This window comes from Astatotilapia calliptera, chromosome 17 (assembly GCF_900246225.1).
Source record: "Astatotilapia calliptera chromosome 17, fAstCal1.2, whole genome shotgun sequence".
Lineage (NCBI taxonomy): Eukaryota > Metazoa > Chordata > Actinopteri > Cichliformes > Cichlidae > Astatotilapia > Astatotilapia calliptera.
In genome coordinates, this window is record NC_039318.1 from 9,583,995 (window position 1) to 9,596,357 (window position 12,363).

At 39.9% G+C, this 12,363-nt stretch overlaps 1 protein-coding gene across 3 annotated transcripts in view; it reads left to right on the top strand.

The window, feature by feature from the left end:
• The window catches only part of fnbp1l (formin binding protein 1-like), a 55,657-nt gene that overhangs the window by 2,093 nt on the left and 41,201 nt on the right, over positions 1-12,363 (top strand). The gene's annotated exons all lie outside the window — the stretch shown is intronic.

Below are 12,363 nucleotides of genomic sequence, written 5' to 3' on the forward strand. Positions count from 1 at the left end.
AAACTGTTATTCTATGTACAGTTGGGTAAGTGGCTGCTTCACCTATTAAGATACTGGCTACATTTTGCTATATTCTAATGTGAGCAGTTCAAAACTCAATCAGATTTAAAAAAAAAATGAAATTCTCACATTTGGGCGGCAGAATTTAACACTAAGTCACCCCAATCGCAGTTTGTTTGTTTGTATTTCACCCTGTATCACCTTCTTAGGTGTCGTCCCTAAATGAAACGGGAAGAAGGGAAGCCAGCGTCGTTTTCAGTGCGGCTTTGTGCTTTTACTCCACTCTTTGGCTTTAGCCCAGCTCTTTGAGACGCTACAAAGCGAGCAAGGAACATCCTATTACCTCGCTGGCTTCCTGCCGTCCGACACACACTCGTGAAGTAGGAAGCGTTTGTCTGAATTAAAGCTCTTCTGTGTGTTGTATGAGTGTGTGCGTTAGTGCCAGGATGCTGCCATGCTGTGCTTTGGTCTCTCTGGACGAGGTGAGTTGGAGGCCAGCACAGTGGAGCAGCCAAGTCTGACTGAAGGACAAGAGGCTGACGGGCGGTCGTCTCTGCTGATCGGCCAAACCGAAAGACTAGGATAAGGGGATCGAGAATGGGAAGGTGTGGGGTAGTTGGAGAAAGGACAGGCTGGACATGATTTCACTTAAAAGGCTGTCCGATGGAAAGGAGACTGATTGTCGAGGCTCAGATTCAGAACAGCGACCTGGTTTTAGCTTCATGCACAAAGGCTCACAGGACTTTGGTGCTCTTTCCTTCATCTGTCGTACACATTGTCAGAAAAGACTCGCTATTTTGATTCTTCACATGTCACACGGGAGGTGCTGTGCAGGGTAGTGGGGGTTACGTGTAAATGATTTCATGCATTTAGCAAGAGGATTGTTTGCGTTCTTGGCATCAGGTGGCCTTCAGACTCATACAAGGGTGTTTGTTATCATTGCTCGTGTTGGTGATATTTATAGACTGGCCTGCAGTATGTCAGAGTCTAGCGTCATCTATTTTTATGGCACTATTCTTGCTGCTTTCAGGTCTTTTTGTGTCTTTTATGCAAAAGATTAGATACTTTTGAATAATGTTGTATACAGTAGTAGTAAAAAGTATACTTACTATATGGCATTGTGCCATTATTAGAGAAAGACAAAAATCATTGGGAAATTGAACAGGGCTATACATTTTACCCAGGCTGGAATTAAACCTGAGACTCGGTGCTGACAGCTGGAAGCTGCTCCTGTTTGTTGTCTTTTGCAGCCATTCAGCTATCGATTTGCCACCAAACACCTCACATTTGCAGCTTTTATTTGTTCTTTTTTTTTTTTGTTTCATCATCATCTTTTTCTTCTTTCAGCATCTCACCCTGTCCCTCCTCTGTCACACCAACCCTCTGCATTTTCCTTCACTACATGAATCTTCTCTGTGGTCTTCCCCCCTTTCCTCCTGCCTGGCAGCTCCAATATATCCACTATTCCTCCCCAGAACATGTCCAGCCTTTTTTCTATGAATTTGTCTCCAAATCAATCAGCCTGAGCTGTCCCTCTGATGTGCTAATTTCTAATCTTGTCCACTTTGGTCACGACTAGTGAAAATCTTAACATCTCTAGCTTGGCCTCCTGTCTTTTTGTCAGTGCCACCATCTCCAAACCAAACCAGCAGGACTCACTACCATCTTATAAAACTTTCCTTTCAATCTTGTTGCTATGCTTCTCTAACAAATCCCTCTGACACTCATCTCCAGCTGCTCCACCCTGTGTGCGCTCTCTTCTTATCCACTCCTGTACATTGTCTGTTGCTTTGGATGTTTAAACCCATGTATCGACCCTCAGTATCGCTGCTCCTATCTTCACTATCTCTGTTTACCTTTCCACCTGTCTAAGTGTCAGTTGCACACACGTTTTTTGTCTTTCTTCTAGTGACTTTCATTCCTCTTCTTTCCAGAGTATTACCCCCCCCCCCTTACCAGGCATGTTTTTCTGAACTGTTGGAGGTTTTTTCACCATTTTCTTTTGTACAATTGATGTCACTCAATTTTTAGTCAGGATTTACACTTGTGTAGTTGGCAGTTGTGATGTGTTATCAATGTGCAGCTCTGAGGATGTGCTGTATTGTGTACGTATGCTACATTTTGTCCTCTATTGTTTTCTGACTTTGTTGCAGTGGTATTATTGGGCCATTTCAGTCTGAATCTTTAAAAAACAACAAGTCCCTTGATCATTTTCCAGAGTTCTCCTCACTCCTTCTCCCATTGAGGCTGTGCCTGGTTTTAGTCTGATGTCCACAGACTTCTGATAATGTCTGCTTCCAGTTTCCGTTGACTGTAGCCCAGGGTCTGTTATTCTTATGATGATATAAAACTGATAACTTAAGAGTACATCTGGTTTGCAGCATGCAGAGTAATTATTCAAATTTTATGGGGAGTTCTTAGCTTTAGTTTCTGAATGTGTAAAATATTTTGACAGCTCTGTGTGACTGTCTGTGTAGCATAAACAGAGAACAAATCTCAGGCTTTTATGGGCAGTGTCTTCTCTTTGTCTTCCACTTTGATAGCGGAAGGTCTTTTAAGAAGGTTCCTACTGTTTAACCGGGCAGTGGTCCGGTTCGTTGCAGGTCACAGCGGGTGCGAATGATGTCATGTTGAAGCCAAGGGCAGTGGCCTGGACATGACAAGCTGTTACAGTCAGGCCTGGCCAAGCTTGTCAACACATTGCATGAATGTGGAGGGGGTGTTTTTGTAGGTGCTAGTGAGAGGCACGTTGTTTTCAGCTCTGGATGTGTGACGCAACTGATGCTTGACGCCCACATTGCTTCGTGGACGTCCTGCTTGTTAGGGTGGATGTCTTTCTTAATTAACTGAAGCTGTGCCAACACACATTTACTAAAGACAGGGATGATGATGAAGGTGGACAGGAATGAAGGAAGTGTGAGAGAAGAAACGCTGCAGAGGGAGGAGGTTAATGATGAGAGAAGAGGGAGGTTTTGGGTGGTAGGAGGTGAATAGATGAAGGCGGATGGATTGCGTAGCAAGTAGATTTTAAAGACTTAATGGGTGAGATGCAACTCTAATCATCCTAGTGGGAAAATCATTAGAGACAGGGTACATCAAGTATGAATAGGATGTAGTGGGTCAAAGCAGAGCATAATGAGTTTAGATAAACGGATCCAAACATTAATCAATTTTGCTGAATGGCAGTGGAAATTACCCTACAAAGCTGTCTTTTTCTCTTTGTTTTTCTCTCAAACGTCCGGGTGAAAATTTTAGTCTCACGTTTGTGTCTATCGAAATATTTGGATTCAATGACTGGAACATCTAATTTTCTAATGAAGAGATGCCAGCATGGCTCAGTAGATGTCAGTCAGAAGTGGGCGCTGTTAAGAGTGTTGCTGTTACTTGTGTCTGTTTTTTGGTGCTGCGATTTAGGTTATTCATTAGTTTATGGATTACATTAGAGCTTATACGGTCTGAAATATGAATGTAGCCACTTTGCTCGCTGTCTTTTGGTTGGTAGAGAAAGCAGAAATTACTTGTGATTGTCAGCCACTGAGCATGGAGGACTATGATGGGTATTATGAACTGTGATAGTCCCAGAAATCACAAACCTACCTTGTAATGATAAAATACTTCCTGCTGAAGTTTTACAACTTCTCTCATCACGTATATACATGGACTGGTTCTTATATAGCGCTTTTCTACTCTTCCGAGCACTCAAAGCGCCCAGAAGAGTTGTTTTGTGCATGATTTGAGAGCTCTTACTTAAACTGGACATTTTAGACCATATTTAAAGGTCTCCACTGTGAACACAGAGAGCTGGAGAAACAACCAGGTAGTCATTTCCATTAAACGTATTTGCGTTTGCCACCTGGGACATACACACAGCTAGTGTGAATGATTTGCGTGGTGGTAAGAAACAGCCATAGAGACCCTTACGCTCAATGTCCAATACCAAAATTTTGTTGAGACTCATGGAAGTTGTAATCAAGGCCTTATTCCAGGTCTTTAATGAAATTTGGTTACCTCATCACATGCTGGACATAAAGGATAATAATGGACTAAATTTTGATTCGTACAAGCAACTTTTTCTGCTTTCTAGCGTACACACACACACACACACACACACACACACACACACAACCTGCTCTGCCTCCTCTGAGGCACACCTACACAAAATTGATGCAGCTTGCAGGGTTGAAAATACTTACCTTAAACATGCATATGTTCTGTTGGCCACCAGGGAGTGATGAATTTGGTTGCAAAAATAATTCTGCATGTGTTAAGTCTTTGAGAAAATTGGCATTAGCTCGCTCACTATGTGACCTCAGAAGAAAATTTCCTGAGAAGTTTTTAACCTTGGTTGATAGTTTCAAGTCATGCTGTTGTAATAATGTCCGATTTGGAGTCCACATCCATCAGTACAGTGACCTAAATGCTCAGCTGAAGGCTTCAATTTACTAATGTGTCTCTCACATGCATCTGTCTACGTTGCTGACAGATTTCCTGAAATTCCAAAACACAGCATATAAGCAGACTCATTGAAAACACCTGTCGGGTGTACAGAGCTTTGAAGAGCTCAGAAAGACAATGTTTCAATTAGTAATCAACTAGTCTCTCTGGAAAGTGATTTTAGCACACCCTATCCCCGACGTAATGGTGAGATTTAATCAAAATCTGTGCGTTTGAATTGTGCCAGCAATGTCAGGGATGCCGTAGACAAGGAAAGGGAGACGGTGAAATGAAACAGTTGGCTACAAAAAGAAGAAAATGAATTACAGAATCACCATCCCACCTAATTTCATTCCTGCAGGCTAGTACACACACACACACACACACAAACACAGAGCCTCCTTCCTCTTGGCATTTTTACAGAATTTATCTCCACTGTTCCACTCGTCCCTTCTTCTCTTCCTTCCTCTTATCCTCCTATTGCCTCCCTCTGGATTCGATCACAGCTGCATTCATCCTCCCAGCTGTTTAGCAGTCAAGCTCCTCTTGAGTTCAGACCACAGGACACCTGTGCCCCTTTCATACCAGCACTGTGACCCAGGATGAACCCTTGTCCCATCTGTCTACATGGGTCAATGTGTGCTACATGACCTAGCTGTGTCAGAAATTATTGTTGCTGTAAACAGTACCTTTATTTGACATTAAAGTTGTTCTTTTTTAAACTTTGGGATTGTTATTACTGTTTGTTCTTTAGCCAGGGGACTAATTGTGGTTACAAGTCTCCTGGAATTTCCGTACTGGTTCCTATTTGGGAATTTGGCGAGTGACGTTTGGCCTATTTTTAGATGCATTTTAGATTTTTGACTTTAACTCATTAGCTGTGTTTCCTCATACTAATCATAAACATAACATCTTACTATTTATACATTTTGATGTTTCATCATTTATTCTGATTTATTTTCAGGAAGTATAAAGTGATTCACCACAGACAGAACCAGTTTTAGACCTTGGAGCTTAGAGTCACGGCTTGTCAGAGCTGCAGCTGGGTTCAGTGTTGCGCTGTCTTCCAGGAGTCAGTCAGTCTGTCAACTGTTTATTAGTCAGTTACTTTATTAGCCAGTGGATAAAAATGCTGCTTTAGGACATGTGGAAAATTGGAAGCTGTTGGGAATTTTTCTGGTGAATTTTCCCTAGAACTCCAAACCAGTCATTACACTAAACCTCTGCTGAATGTCTGGCTGCTGTCAATCTCTGCTTGTGTAACATGAAAACAGACAATGGTAAATTTTATATTAATTCTCTTTTAATTAATTATCACAACTAGTCTTTAAGAAAATACAGCTTCAAATACTATTATATCCATGTATCTCTTTAATATATGTGCATATTTGGTTTGATTAGGTCTTTGTTTGCAATATTTTGACTTTATCTTAAACAGTCCATCAATTTAAAGGAATTAAGCTTGCTGAAATTATCAATATAACATCTTAGAATTTGGCACTTACAACCAAGTGGAACCCACAGGGGCTGAAAAATGAAGACAGCATAGAAGATTTGAAAACTGCAGTTTCTTCACAAAGCCACCTGAGGCTGACTTTAAAAGCAAGTTAAACCCCACGGACTCGGATTAAAATGCCAAGCCTTACAGCATCACCTTTTGGAGAATTTAAGTGGTCTTATGTGACAAAACACAGTTTACAGTGTGCAACAGCTGCTGTTTTCTTTACTGAATTTTGTAACTTTGTTTGATAAAAAACAAAACACAGTGCAACATGTTGAATCTTTAACATGGAGAGTCTAAAGTCGGTGGGGGTCTATGGCCATGACATGCAGGGTTTCCATCAGTGTATTTGAAGCCTGCCTGGTTGAAGTATGGTATTGAGCATGCTATGGCCTATTCCTTTAAAAAAAAAAAAAAAGTATATTAAAAAATGTGAATAATTTTAATAAATAAAGTTTAAAAAAGGAATAAGGAACCCATTACTTGTTAATAATTAATATTGTATTACCTTTTCAGAGCAAATCCTATAACTGTGCCCGCTTATTAGTGTATGCTACATTATTTATAGCTGTGTGTAAAATTAGGTCAAATAATCGATTTACTTATTAAATATAAGCATTTTAGGTCACACTTTATAATACTGTCCCCAACCAAGGGCACAATTCCCCTGTCGTTCAACAGAATTTCAATGTTCTAGAATAAGGGAGCGAAAAATCCAGTTTTTAAAGGAAGCAAAGAAATGATTATACTGCAAGTATGAAATGTTCTGTGATTCAACTGTCCTTACAGTCTACTAATATGAATTTAATGAGGACTGTTCTCCCTTACCAACTTATAAGAAAAAATAAATGGCATCAACATTTGCAGGCCTGTGCAACTTTATGAAGATGCAGTCTAACCTTTTTTTTTCTTTCACCATCACTGTCCAAACATAACTTGGTGTACAGGAAGGGAGGGTCCCATGTCCTGCAAAATACCTGGAAGTTAGGCAAGGTTAAGCCACTTCATAATACAGCCTGGACCCCAAAAATACAGTGTGTGATGGGAAAATATTATTAGTTACCATGAGATTACACAGTATTTAAAACTACTTGCTTCTTGTATTTTCTCCTTTTCTCTAAAATACTACTTACTCAACTTACAATGACTCATTCACTACCTTCTAATTAGTTCTTATTTCCTGTAAAATACACGAAGTTGGGTACTGCTTCTTTTCTTTTACTTACAGTATACATTTTTTTTGTGTGCTGTAAAAACTTGACTTGTTACCTCCTTATTTTAGTGTACCAACCTTCAAGCTGAAATTCTCTTTAATGGAATAAGCCCCCTGCAATTAGTCATATTATAACGTGTTTTTTTTATCTTTGTAAATCAGGGTTTTATTTATTTTTTATTTATTAATTTTCAAAATATATTTGCTTGTGTGGTGTTTCTGGGTTTCTTTCTTTCTTATTGTTATTAAATATTAAATCAACAAAATAATTAGCAGATCATCTACCTGTTAGGGAAACAGCTCAGTTGCAAGTTAGTGAGCAGAGTCCTTTTTATCAACATCCTGTTTACATCACTGTGATGACATGGTTTTTATTTTTCAGTATACCACTCTATGGATTACACAGAAGCCACTACTACTATTTCATTTAATATAGTATTTTATATAATTATATTATTGCCTTTACATAGAAGCAGCATGCTTTGATAAATTCGATTAAAATAGATCCAAGCAAGGTTTTATTAGGCTGTGGAGTCTTTGGTGAGCCTGATAGACCATGCAAGAGCGCTTCATAGATGATAAATGCCCTCCAGCTGATGTCCTTTGCTTGTTGTGTACTAAACATGTCAGGTGCCGGCTAAACTTGCTCACCTGCTGGACTGATGATATCTGCTGTGCGGCTGGACATGATACCAAATCGCTACAGACTTAAAAACAAAACACCGGGACTTGCAGTGTTTCACAAGAACAACATCGAGGCGCTCATTGTCCTCAATTTCAAGTTTAGTGATCTTTCTCAGTGTTTTCCCTAAAGGCGTCTTCACCTTGAGTGATTTATGGCAGGCTGAGACTTGATTTAGCAATCAAGTGATGAATGTGGGAAACTTACTATTCACCAATCCATAACTGTAATCCCTGATTACAGAAGGAGGAACTTCTAATGGTGTTTTTATGGTTGTCATGCAAGCATGGCGCTTGCTGAGTTTGACGTTACATCATGTGCTGTGTGGCATAATCTTTGTTGTACTTCGGTCGGTCGTGGGCCTCTCGATTTTTGCAACCTGCCGCTGCAGCTGGGTTAAAGACACAGGTGCAGGATCATGCTGGTTTTTTACCTCTATATACAGAGGGAGAGGTTGCAACAGTTTGAAAACTTGAGACTATGTAAGGAGGAAACACTTGGCAAAGTCTTTGCTTCCATTGTTGAGATATTTTCTTCCTACATCAACACGTATGTGGCAGTATTGTCTGAGTGGTGACAAATATTGTTCAGGAGAATACCGCAGCAAGCTTATGATGCCTTAACGGCTGGCATAAATAGACACAACTGTGTGATGATGTTGCTACGGCAAGCAAAGCAACAAATGGGGAGGGGTTTCTGGTGCTCTAAGAAGATAAAAAGATGAACTGTTATGGAAATTCCAACTTCACAGTCAAGTTATGGCATCGAAGGTGTGGATTAAATGGTAAAATTTGGAGACAGAATGTTGTCATCTCATGGCTGATTGGTTTGTACTGTAATTGTAATGACTCCATTCTTCTCCATTCTTATGCTAAAGAACTTAATCCAACCCATCCTCTTCTGTCCCGGGATCATGTTTGGACAATTCCAGCACAGATACTTTTGGTAAGGGGTTTCCCACGGGCCAAGATTAAATAGGAAGTCTTTCAAAATGGTTTAATGTCACAGAGCCTCAAATAGACTTTAGTGATGGTGAAACGCTTTTCAAAGAAGTTTTCTCCCATGGGCTGCATGTGGGAAGATGTTTTTCTTTCTGTCTGTTTGAGTTAAACTGGATGAAATCCTGGTGTGAGTAAAGTATGCGAAAGAGACAACAAAATGCTGCTTATTTGGTTTTACTGGTCCATGTGTAAAGTCAGGAAATTGTGAGAAATGCCTGAAATTTTGATATGTTGAGCAAAGTCATCAACTGGATGTCAGTCCCACAGGTCTGATATCAGCTGTGGTTTACAAGAAACCTCTCAGTGATTTCTATGAATCCTGATTGTTTAGCTTGCTGCTCACATTGCATGGGAAAAATACAGTGGACGTATTTGTGGGGTATTTCTTGTTGTGACGTAGCATGTATGGGAATCACTGGCCTTTGTCAGAGGTTTGCCATATTTTGCATACCCTAAATATAGTGACATATTGAGAGAATGCATATACATGGCTCGAGTGAAACTAGGACAGGCCCCTCTCCCCTTTCCTGTCTTTCTTTTCTTTCACCCCCCCTCCCGTGCCCAACATACAGCCTGCTTGCATATGAGGAAACAATGCTCATTCTAGCAGCAAGAGTTTTCCCAGGCTTTTTATTTGGCCAATGAAGTTTCAGAGGCCCATAAAAATGCTGTGTTGCTACACTGTGAGCTGCTCATTTGCACATACTCGCACTAGCTGCTCAGCATGGAGGGTTGCTGGTTACCTTGGTAACCTGTCTACCAAGTACCTCCTGGTTACAGCAGGCACCCCAGACCATAATATATCAGGTAGTCAGACTGCTGAGAGTAGCAGCCTACCTCCAAATTCAGGAAACATGATATGAGAGCATGTAAAAGACCTGTTATTCTTTCTTTGAAAAGTGGGAAATATACTTACTGTAGCTCTTTTTTTTTCCTGACAGCCTTTTTCTATCCAGTACTTGATATTGTGTGAAACCCAGTCTAGGTAGATGGCAACAATAGCCTCCAAACAGGATTCATATTACTGAAGCCATTTGTGAACCAATTTAAAGCCATTTGTGACCCTGTATTGTCTCAAGGCAGTCTTCAACAAACACTACTTTATTCTGATTTAGTCTAGACTCTCCATTGTTCATTTAAACCCTCTTGGCCAGACAAACAATGTTAAAAAGGTTAAAAAAAAAAGAGATGCAGTAAAGCTAGTAATGGTCTTAGTACTAACTAGGAAGGCATCCGAACCATTCTTTGTTGCTACCAGTGCTATTAAAATTCATTGTATGATACCAAAAGTATCAATGAAATGTTTTAACATTACCTTTTATTTATAATGCAAGCACTTAATATGAACATGTACTATATTGTTACTCCCTAGCAAAAATGAAATGGTTTCCTAGTCACTAGTCTGGATAAAGGTCGGATAAAAAGTGTTCCAAGTTACATTTTTAACGCCGTCCTACAATTGAGTGAAATTTTCAACTGTAATAATAAGACTGTGGCTAAATCCAGACTGTTCATGTTTTTAAATTGAAATCTGCCTGCAGACGCTTCATGTCACCACCACAGGCTCACACACTGAAATTTTCCAGCCTAATCTTCTGATTGACTCATGTTCAACTGGCCATTTAGCTTGGTCAACTAAAAAAGTGGTTCAGTTACTGACATTTAGTTGGCCATTAAAGCGCATGCCATACCCTTATTCTGTAGAGGGTTTGGACAGAGGATTTGGAGCATCTCTTAGCTGGCTATTGGCAAAAAGGTGTAGTACAGGCCGGATAGATACGTCATCAGAAAGCACTGCACAAATGCTTTTGTTGCCAGACCAAAATTCCTGGAGTGATTTCTTGAAAAGAGCTCAATAAAACAGTCATTGAGCTGATATGTCAGTCAATTTACTCACGGGAAATTCTCCTAAAAAAAAAAGTGATGCAACCATTTCTCTAAAGAGAAGTCAACAATTTACTTGTCTGTGTTACATAGTGGGGTTTTCCTTGCATCATAAAGAGTATGTGACTGAGAACAGGTACTGCCCACCAACCACAGAACAGCCTAAAGTCTTTTATCTATAGCCTAAGTACTTGATAAAGAGTAAAAAAAGTAAAAACAAATCTGAGTATCTATATACACACACAGGCGCGCACGACTTCCGCACAGTGAGTTTCAGTGGTTATTCACATTAACCACCACACATCCAGTGTGTGTGTGTGTGTGTGTGTGTGTGTGTGTGTGTGTGTGTGTCTGTGTCCACAATATGAAAGTGCAGGATGTGATAATTACTAAATCTGTTCAGCAGTCCACTGAGTTGTGTCATCAGGCCTGTGTGTACAATCACAAACAAACAGCTCATTCATCTCTGGAAAAAAAAGCTCAAGCATGCTCAATTTATCCAACCGCTAACTGCAAAGTGCCTTAATATCACAGTCAGGGTTCAACATGAGGGTCCAGCTGTGTGCGTGTGTGTGGTAGAATGTGTGTAATGATCATGACACCTACCCAACACAGGATACATACTGGTTAATGTGGATGACTGCAGGTTATGACGCTTGTTTTGGGTGCTGAGAGCGGGCATGTTTTTTTCTTTAGACAACAAACACATCACATCGGTTTAAATCGACTCAAATCTAAAAAAAACAATTATTTTTATTGATATGGGAAAATGCTTGTGTTTTTTTACCTCTGTTGAAATGTGAATAACAGAGTTACTATCAAGGATTGGGTCGGTTATTTATGCAGCTCTTGTCTTAAAAAAATGCTAGACAAAATTATGACCCATTCCTTTCAGCAAAACAGTTCAAAGTCTCAGACAAGACTTTAACAAATGTTTAAATCTGTGTGTGCCTCGCAAATGAAGAGCGCCTCACATAGCAGTATCATTGGAATATTCCTTACAATGATACCACAGTGTTCCCGTATAGCCAGTGGAAAATTTCCTTAAATAGCTTTTTAACTCAGAAAGTGCATGCCTTCAGTGGAAACATCTCCTCAGATAACTCTTTACCCTGGTATGCATAAGCATGCAGAAATGCCCTTCTTTAGGGAGTGTCTGAGCATGATTGCACTCATCATGTGACTGTGAACAGGTTTTTTTTCCCTTTGGTGTTTACATGTTGAAAGGACAACTTGTGTAGGCCAGCCCACTGAATGTGGATCATGTGGTTTAACCATTAACTCTATCTGATATGACTAATATATACTAGGAGGCTACAACTTGGATATAGAATAGTCATCACCTAAAGGGATTGGTAGTAGTTTCAGTTGAGAGAAGGCGTGTTGGTATTAAAAGAGCTGTCAAAAATCTGTATTTTTACTCTTTGTAATAGAGATACCACTAATGTGCTGTGGCACTAGTTAAAGATGCTGACAACAAATTTAGCAAAACAGATGGACTGATATGCTTAATATATTCCAAGTTGTAAACTTTTACCGTCTCAGTAGTGCAGAAAACGATAAACACAATGCTTTCAGCTGTTCTGAGCTAACCTGAAGCTTCAGTACTGAACAAAAGTCCGGTCTTTGAGTCGTTTGGTGCTGGGCC